Raw genomic sequence first — 9823 nt, forward strand, 5'->3', positions numbered from 1 at the left:
TATAGAAAGTTGTAAAGAGAAGTGTTAAAAGGAAGTTATATAAATGGCACAAGCCAGTAACCCAGGACAAGCAGAATAGGAAAACTGAGACAAACAGTTAAACAACAGTTTGCAGCCATCTAGAAAATCCTATTTCCTCTAAACCAAGGACACAAGAGTAAATGGTTTCCACGTTTCCTCCCCAGCCAGAGGGTAAATAGCTTAAACCACCCTACTCAGGTAGAGAGATAGCAGAAATCCAATTAGTGCCATTTTTTTGCCACACTCAAGGACAAGTAAATCTTATTTTGGTATATCAGCATAAAGATAAATTATATGAGATTGCCCACTAAATGCCCAGTCTTTAAAACCCCTCAAAATGAAGGCCCAGTGTGTGCTCTTCTGAATAATAAATGTAATTAGGTAAATAAATTGAAAGAACAAAAGTAAGCTAACACAGAATCTTTTCAGGAGAAACCAAGATAGCGGCATAGGTAAACACTTGAAATTGCTGCCTCTCACAACCACTTCAAAAATACAACTAAAAGACAAAACAGACATCATCCAGAACCAGAGGAAGGCTGGCTGAGTGGAAATTCTACAACTAGAAGGAAAGAGAAAAGCACACTGAGACTCAGAGGAGGTGCGGAAGTAAAGTGCAGAGGTACAGAGGCACACGGAAAGGGCTGGCACCTGAGGACACGGTTGTCTTTTTCAAGCAGGAGGCAGACACAAGCTCCAGACTGCTCTGAACTCCAGTTCTGGGCGAGTCTCTGGGGACCCAGACTCATACAGGGAGAAACTGGACTGTCTGGCATCGGTCAGAACTCAAGGGTGTCTTTCTCTCAGAGGTGCTTCCAGTGATTACCATGGGGAACTGAGTCCCGGGGCCTCTTAGGGCAGGGCTGAGGATCAGCAATAGCTGTTTGCTCCTCCCTGTTGATTCACTGAGACCCTGCCCCACCCAAGCTGAGCTCAGAGGCTTTTGCATATGAACAGCCTGGCCCTTTGCAATCTAAAATTACCTAACAAACTGCCGCTGGATCAAAGAGACCCAGAACATCCAAAAGAAGGCCCAAGGCCCCAGAGCAGCTTGCATTGCTTCACAGCTGGGCCTTATTAGGGCACCTCCAAACCCCAAACAAAGAAGAGGAATCTGCAGATTTCTCCATAACTCCTGTTGGGTACCTCAGGCAGAGGCTAAATTAGCACCTCCTTAGAGATCCAAGAGCCAGTGTACCCAGTGGTCAGAGTGGGACCATCCAGATTACAACTCCTCAGATCCAAAAGGGACACACTCAGGGAGAAGACTCAGTGAGCACCAAAGCCTCACTGAAGCAAGTCTTGCCCCAGAAGGGTGTCTCCAGCACAAAAGTTCTCCCACTGCAGACACAGCTGATTCTCACAGCCAATTGGCCTGGAGGTCAATTCCTCCCAGTGATACCAACAATAATCAAGGCTTAACTACAACAAGACTGCACAAAGCCTACAAAGGGGTGCACCAAGAGTGTCCACCTCAGGTAATTGGGGAGGCTGAGCCACTGGGCCCTATAGAACACCTAGCACAAAAAGCCACTCTATCAACACAGGGAAGCAGCCAAAATGTGGAGACAAAGAAACAGGTCACAAATGACAGAAATTGAAAAAAGCAAACTACTGGATATAGAGTTCAAAACCACACTTATAAGGTTTTTCAAGATTTTCTAGAAACCACCAATAAATTTAGTGAGACCCTCGATAAATCTAGTGAAACCCTCAAAGTTATGAAAAAGTACCAACTAGAAATTAAACATACATTGATTGAAATAAAGAATATTATACAGAGTTCCAACAGCAGACTGGAGGATCACAAGAATCAAGTCAATGATTTAAAAAACAAAGAAGCAAAAAACACCCAACAAGAAAAACAAAAAGAAAAAAGAATCCAAAAATATGAAGATAGTGTAAAGAGCCTCTGGGACAACTTCAAGCGTACCAACATCTGAATTATAGGGGTGCAGAAGAAGAGCGAGAGCAAGATATTGAAAACCTATTTGAAGAAATAATGACAGAAAACTTCCCCTACCTGGTGAAAGAAATAGACTTACAAGTCCAGGAAGCGCAGAGAACCCCAAACAAAAGGAATCCAAAGAGGACCACACCAAGACACATCATAATTAAAATGCCAAGAGCAAAAGACAAAGAGAGAATCTTAAAAGCAACAAGAGAAAAAAAGTCAGTTACCTACAAGGGAGTACCCATATGGCTGTTAGCTGATTTCTCAACAGAAACTATGCAGGCCAGAAGGGAGTGGCAAGAAATATTCCAAGTGATGAATAGCAAGAACCTACAACCAAGATTACTCTACCCAGCAAAACTATCATTCAGAATTGAAGGTCAGATAACGAGCTTCACAGATAAGAAAACGCTAAAGCATTTCATCACCACCAAACCAGTATTATATGAAATGCTGAAAGGTGTCCTTTAAGAAGAGGAAGAAGAAGAAAAAGGTAAAGATACAATTTATGAACAACAAATACACATCTATCAACAAGTGAATCTAAATATCAAGTGAATAAATAATCTAATGAACATAATAAACTGGTGAATATAATAGAATCAGGAGGGCCATAGAAAGGGAGTGGACTGACTATTCTCCGGGGGAGGGAAGGGGTATGGGGGTGCGGGAAGAGACTGCACAAAAATCGTACAGCTATGGATGACGACAGTGGAGGTGGGGGGGGGGGGCGGGAGTAAGGGCAGAGAGTGGGGTGGGAACCAAGTGGAGGGAAGCTATGTGGGGATAAAGGAGGAACAACTGTAATAATCTGAACAATAAAGATTTAATTTAAAAAAAAAAAATCTCAGACAAAAAAAAAAAAAGTAAGCTAATACAGCTTATGTCCGTTAAGGTGGCTCATGGTCAGCTGGGCCTGGCTCCCATCTGCCATCTGTACCAAGGCATTCTCCTTCTTATTGAACAAAATCTTCACCCGTTGCACATCGCCATACACGCCTAAAAGAATAAAGAGGCTTTGGGGTGTGACACTCTCAGGGTTGAGGTTGCTGACCAGCAGAACAGAATATCCAGCCCCTCCTAGGCCTGGGATGGCGATCCGGCCAGCTGCCGCTGCCGCCGCCGGTGATGGGATGGCCAGAGGGGCCAGGGCCCCATGCACATTGGGAACTGAGAGGCCTGCAGCTTGAGGAATGGCAAAGGTGGGAGGGAAACCAGCTCCTGCATACAGAGAGGCTGACATTATACCAGGTGCACCAAAGGCTGCAGCCATGGTCTGGTCCAGTGAGGGTTGGCTGTCACCAGAGGGCAGGTCAGGACGAATGTAGTCTCGGCTCTTGTCATTGTTGTACTTGACGTTGAGGCTGGTGAGCTTAGAAAAGTCGATGCAAGTGTACAGCAAGCGTAGTAGATGTTCTGCCCATCCAGCGACAGCTTAGCATGCTGGGTGCTCACGGGTTCGGCATACTGCAGCAGTGCCCGGAACTGGTTGTTCTTGGTGAAAGTGATAATCTTCAGAATTGTGCCAAACCTGGAGAAGATCTGGTGAAGCACGTCCAAGGTGACTGGGTAGAAGAGGTTTTCCACGATGATCCTGTGCACTGGACTCTGGCCAGCCATCGCCATCCCAGCATCCACGGCAGCAGCTGAGGCAGCCAGTGACAGGTTCCCCAACTGAACTGAGTTCACTGCCTGCAAGGCTGTCTGGGCCCATGCCTTGTTGGGTGAGCTGTCGGTCTTCAGTTCCTTATGGTTGGAGAACTGGATGTAGATGGGCTGGCACGAAGCACAGGTGTCACCGAGGTGTAATAGTTCACCATAGTGTTGGCTGCTTCCTCTGTGTTCATCTCACTGAAGGCCTGGTTTTTCCCTTTCAGCATCAAGAGGTTGGTGACCTTCCCAAAAGGCAGCCCCAGGGAAATGACCTCGCTCTCGGTAACATCACTGGGAAGCTTCCGGATATGGATCACTCTGGAGGGCACACCTGTACTTCTGTTGTCACCTTTGAACTTTTTGCTGTCATTTCCGTTTGCTGCAGAGGCTGAGTTGCTGCTCATGATAAAGGGTCCGTTAGTGACACAGGCAGAGAAGAGCTCGTCCGATCCCCGCTATGTACCAACTGCTATGTCTGGGACAATGCTGTCCATTGCACACAGAAGAGACCCGCAAGGGACGGAGTGGAGGAGCCGGAATCTGCTATTTTTCTTGTTTTTTTGAGGTAGGCCTATAGTGCTATGAACTTTCCTCTCAGGACTGCTTTTGCTGTGTCCCAGAGATTTGGGGTTATTGTGTGTTCATTTTCATGTTTCCAGAAAGTTTTTCATTTCTTCTTGATCTCATTGGCAACCCATTCATTGTTTAATAACATGCCATTTATCCTCCGTGTGTTTGAATGTTTTTACTGTAGTTGATTTCTAATTTCGTTCCACTGTGATCTGAAAGGATGCTTGATATTTCAATCTTCTTGAACTTGTAGAGACTTGTTTTGTGTCCTAACATCTGGTCTACCTTTGTGAATGATCCATGTGCATTTGAGGATAATGTATATTGTGCTGCATTGGGGTGATATCTTATATAATAAAAGGCTAATACGCAAATTGTCCCCTCAGGAATTCGACTGACCGGGAGTTCAACTGCTCACTATGATGTGCGCTGACCACCAGGGGCTGGGGCAGAATGAAGGAAGGCCCTGGCCAGTAGCCAGCAGCTGGGGGAAGGAAGGCTCAGATTAACCCTGATCACCAGCCAGGCCTAGGAACCCTACCCTTGCACCAATTTCATGCACTGACCTCTAGTATTCTATAAATGTCAATTAAATCCATTTGATCCAGTGTGTCCTTTAGAGTCTCTCTTTCCTTGTTAAGTTTTTGTCTGGAAGATCTATCTAGTGAAGTCTGCTGGGTGTTAAAGTCTCCTCATATGACTGTATTGTTGTCAATCTCTCCATTAAAGTCCTCTAGAACTTTTTTTTATATATGTAGGTGCTCCCATATTTGGAGCATATATGTTTACCAGTGTTACAGCCTTTTGTTGGATTGATCTTTTAGTATTATGTAGGGACCTTTGTTGTCTCTTGTGATGGCCTTCATTTTAAAGTCTATTTTGTCTGATATGAGTATTGCTACTCCAGTATTTTTTTCTTTTCCATTTGCATGAAAAAAAATTTTTCATCCCTTCACTCTCATCCTCTGTGTGTCTTTTGTTTTGAGGTGGTTTCATTATAGACAGCATATAGTGGGGTCACATTTTCGTATTCTTTCAGTTTCCTTATGCCTTTTGATTGGAGCATTTAATGTATGTACATTTAGAGTTATTATTGCTAGGTACTTATTTATTGCTATTTTAATTATGTATGGCTAGGTTTCTCTCTCTGTTGTTTCTTCTCATTACAGCAATGCCTTTAGCATTTTTTACAATGCTGGCTTGGTGGTGATGTACTTTAGTCTTTTTTTTTTTTTTTTTTTTTTTTGGTCTGGGAAGCTGTTTATTTGACTGTCTATTTTGAGTGATAGCCTTTAGCCTTGCTGGATAACAGTAATCTTGGTCTCAGATCCTTGCTTTTCATTACCTTGAGTACTTCATGCTATTCCCTTCTGGCCTGTAGAGTTTCTGATGAGGAATCAGGAGTCAGCCTTATGGGAACTCCTTTGTAGGTACCAGTTTGCTTTTCTCTTGCTGCCTTTAAGATTCTCTCTTTGTCTTTAATTTTTGGCATTTTAATTATGATGTGTCTGGGCATGGGCTTGTTTGGGCTCTTCTTGCTTGGGGTTCTCTATGGCTCCTGAACTTGTGTAATTTTCCTTTACCAGGTTAGGAAAGTTTTCTGCCATTAGTTCTTCAAACATATTCTCTATTCCTTTCTCCCTTTCTGCCTCTTCTGGCACACCTGCTATTCTAATATTGTTACGTTTCACACTGTCCCACAGCTCCCTTAAACTGTCCTCATGTTTTTTAATTGTTTCTTCTTTTTGATTCTCTTATTGAGTGATATTTTTAACTCTGTCTTCTAATTCACTGATCTGAACCTCAGCTTCCCCTAATCTGCTGTGTATTCCTTCCAATGTGTTCTTTATTTGTGTTATGTCCTTCTTTATCTCAGACTGATCTTTTTTCATAGTTACTATATCTTTTTTCATGCTGTTGAGCATCTTTACCATCATTACTCTGAACTCTGTAATGATGGTAAATTGAAGAGACTATCTTTGGTAAATTTCTTATTTCTGGTTCATTTATGTCATTTATAGAATTCTCTAGTTCTTTCATTTGGGGGTTGTTTCTTTTTTTCGTCATTTTGGCTGTCTGTTTGGGTTTGTTACTATATATTAGATAGATTCTCTACTCCTCTCAATCTCTAGTGCAGGACAGTGTTAAAGGCTGCTTCTGACTAATTAGATCAGGCAAATACTCAAAGCCTCCAGAGACTGGGGGAGCAGTGGAGAGGAGAAGACTCATGTACCGTTGAGAGGCAGTGAGTGCCTAGCCACACTAACCTTGTACTTCGTAATCTAGGCCCTTACAGCTCCAGACCTGATGAGGTCCTAAAGTCTTGGCTTCAGAGATCCCCAGACTGATGATCTGAGATTTGAACCTCCAGACCTGCCCTGCCCCTGTTATCTCCCCTTGACACTCTTCCACCCTCTGTCCTTGGATTTGAGAGGAATCTAAACTCGTGCCATGTTCCTGGTTAACCCATTCTTGAAGGGAGGAGGTGGTGGTGACAGCAAGAGAGGCGGGGGCCTGGGGAATGTGCTTGGAGGCCTGATCAGCAGAGGTGGAAGCGGTGGTGATGGAGGCAGAGTCAGCGGTGGGGGTGGCGGAACTGCCATGCGCATTCTAGGTGGGGTCATTAGCACCATCATTAGTGAGGCAGCTGTGCAGTATAACCCAGAGCCCCTGCCCCCATGCACCCATTACTCCAACATTGAGGCCAATGAGAGTGTGGAGGTCTGACAGTTCTGGAGACTATTTGCCAGCTGGCTGGAGATGACATGGAAGTCAGTGCAACAGAACTCATGAACATTCTCAACAAAGTGGTGACCCGACACCCTGATCTGAAGACTGATGGTTTTGGCATTGACACACGTTGCTGCCCGGTGGCCTTGGTGGATAGTAATACAACAGGCAAGCTGGGTTTCTAGGAATTCAAGTATTTGTGGAACAACATCAAAAAGTGGCAGGCCATATACAAACAGTTTGATGTTGACCATTCAGGAACCACTGGCAGCAGTGAACTTCTGGGGGCCTTTGAGACAGCAGGGTTCCATCTAAATAAGCATCTTTACACCACAATCATCTGAAGCTACTCAGATGAGTGAGGGAACATTGTTGTAATGTACCCCGCGAATCACAGAAGGACGCCTCAGGAAGTCGAATTAAAGAGTCACATTTATTGCAATCCGGGACTATGAGGGGCCATTCCCCAAATCTCATAGTAACAAGATGGTTGCAGCTCCAAGATTATATAGGCAAAAAGTCACAAAGGTATTGATTACATCCCAGGGTTTGGAATGAGGAACCTGGTTTGCAAAAAAAGCAGTTTACAGAAACAGAATTAAGCATGTTAATTATAGTTTTGGGTCTCAGGGTCAAACACATTATCTAGAGCCCACAAGTCTGAAATGAGGAACCTAGTTTGCAAAAAGCAGTTTACAGAAGCAGGAACAGCATGTTATCTAAATTACAGTTTTGGGTCTAGAGCCCTTGGGTAACCTGGGTTAAACTTAGGCATGTTATCTAAATTACAGTTTTGGGTCTAGAGCCCTCTGACCTTGGGATAACTGTGCTGTCCTTCCCAGGTAAAGGAAAATGTGCTTTCTAAGACCAGTATGACCACTACAAATGGGATTTCACATTACAATCAATAGGATATTTAATCGAATGGGATGATTTATATAATTCAGAAAATCAAAATAACCTGTATATTGTTAAACAAAGAAAATAGGTACATAAGCCAAACAGCAGGGTTAAAGGTAAACTATAGTTTCTACCTGAGATAATTGCTACCATACTTTAACATGAATTTTGACAACTTCATCAGCTGCCTGGTCAGGCTGATGCCATGTTCCGTGCTTTCAAATCTCTTGATAAAGATAGCACTGGACAAATTCAGGTGAACATCCAGGAGTGGCTGCAGCTGAAAGGGCGAGGGCTACACCCTCAATCTTGCCCCAGGGCCAGGGCTACGCCTTCCATCTTGCCCCAGGGCGAGAGCTACGCCCTCCATCTTACCCCGGATCCTCCATTTTTGGGCAGCAGCCATTAGCCATGTGCTCAGCAAGGAGCTTCTTCCCGGAAGCCAAAGCCTCTGCTAGCCACACGTAGGATTTCTTTAAACTAACCAATGATAATCAAGGGAAGTGCATGCCATAGATACGACCACATCCTGTGTAACAAGACACCCACTTGCGCCCGGCCAATCGGCAGGGCCCACAGTCCTCTCTCCTCCCCTTACTCCAACCCCCCTATAAAACCCCTCTCCACACAGAGCTCACTCTGTCTCTCTTCCTCCTGCCGCTGCGTCATGAGTGTGGTGGACAGGGAGCTCGAGCTAGCTCGAATAAAGACTCTTTGCTTTTGCATCGGACTCGGCTGGCTCCCTGGTGGTCTTTTGGGGATCCTGAAATCTGGGCATAACACAGCTAATTATGCATTCCTGAGTGGGAACCCCAGACCTCTCTCCTCATCACCTCACATTAGGAGTCACCTTGCACATTTTGGTCTTTCCCAGGGCTGATCCTGTTTGCAGTCATGTCTTTGTGGGTCCTGCTGACCCACCAGCTTTTCCATTTTCCCAGCTGTTGGCAACTAGCTTTTCAGACAACAGCTAGGCTCAACATGCCCCAACATGCCATGCCCCAAGTGGCTCTAAGACTCTAACATACCCTGCCCCATAGATCACTCCACCTTCAGCACACCCACCCCACAACCCTTCTCATGCATCTGTGCCAAGTTGTGTTGCTTCCACACCCCAAAGGTCCTTCTCTAAGTTCTGGGAGAAATCACCCTAGACCCTCTGCACCCAGGCACACCTGTTCAGTTAACCACCCAGGCATCTGAACTCCAGGTCATAATAGGCCCATACATGCCCCAGGGCCTTTGTATTCTGCTCCCAGCCTGCTAGGCTCTGGAGGAAATAAATGCATCTAAGTTGCTGCTCTGAGAAAAAAAAAAAGCCTCCAGAGACCACCTCTGCCTACAGACTGATAGGATTCCTACTTGAGTTGTCCCCCAGGCAATCGTCCTCAGGTGTGGTGAAAGGTTTCTTCAAAGGGTGGGGCAATTTCTTCTGCCCGGAAGCTAATTGTTATTTTTAATCTTTTAAATGGCCTCAGAGCAAGGTATTTTCCAATAGGGTGTGTCAACTGTCTTCCCTGCAGGTGAGGCAAATGTCTATGTGGGAAAGATGGCCTCTGTTGCATGAGGAATGACTCAGCCAAAAAACTTGGGGTGTCTGCCTTCTGAGCTCTATCCTCTGAGTCCCCAGTCCTGGCTTCTGCTCTCACAGCTCCAGTCCATTTCACCCTCCCTCTGCCAGAGCACAAGGTGGCTGGCTAAACAGGGAATTTTGTGCATTGGCCCTTTAAGAGGTGCCTGAATTTTCAGCTGTTACTCCCTGGTAGACAGCACCCTGCTGCTTTTCACTGCCAGATGTTATGTGGGTACCCTTTTCAGTTCTGATGCTCTCTGCTGGGGGTCCCAGTTTGGAGATGAGATCTCATAGTTGTCAGTGACAACCTCCCACAGCTGAGATATCGCTCTGAGACTTCAGTTGCTGTCTGTGGGCACTCGGCCAACCCTTTTGCACCTCCACCCCTCCTACCAGTCTCTATGCGGTCTCTACTTTCGGTC

General features: G+C 45.1%; 2 pseudogenes; one reads left to right on the forward strand and one right to left on the reverse strand.

Annotated features, from left to right (window-relative positions):
- Nucleotides 1-2846: 2846 nt before the first annotated feature.
- Nucleotides 2847-4122, reverse strand: LOC118676370 (annotated as a pseudogene).
- A 2527-nt stretch (nt 4123-6649) lies between these two features.
- Nucleotides 6650-9395, forward strand: LOC118669727 (annotated as a pseudogene).
- The last annotated feature ends 428 nt before the right edge of the window (nt 9396-9823 follow it).

The sequence above is a fragment of the Myotis myotis genome, unplaced genomic scaffold, assembly GCF_014108235.1.
Source record: "Myotis myotis isolate mMyoMyo1 unplaced genomic scaffold, mMyoMyo1.p scaffold_m19_p_1, whole genome shotgun sequence".
NCBI lineage: Eukaryota > Metazoa > Chordata > Mammalia > Chiroptera > Vespertilionidae > Myotis > Myotis myotis.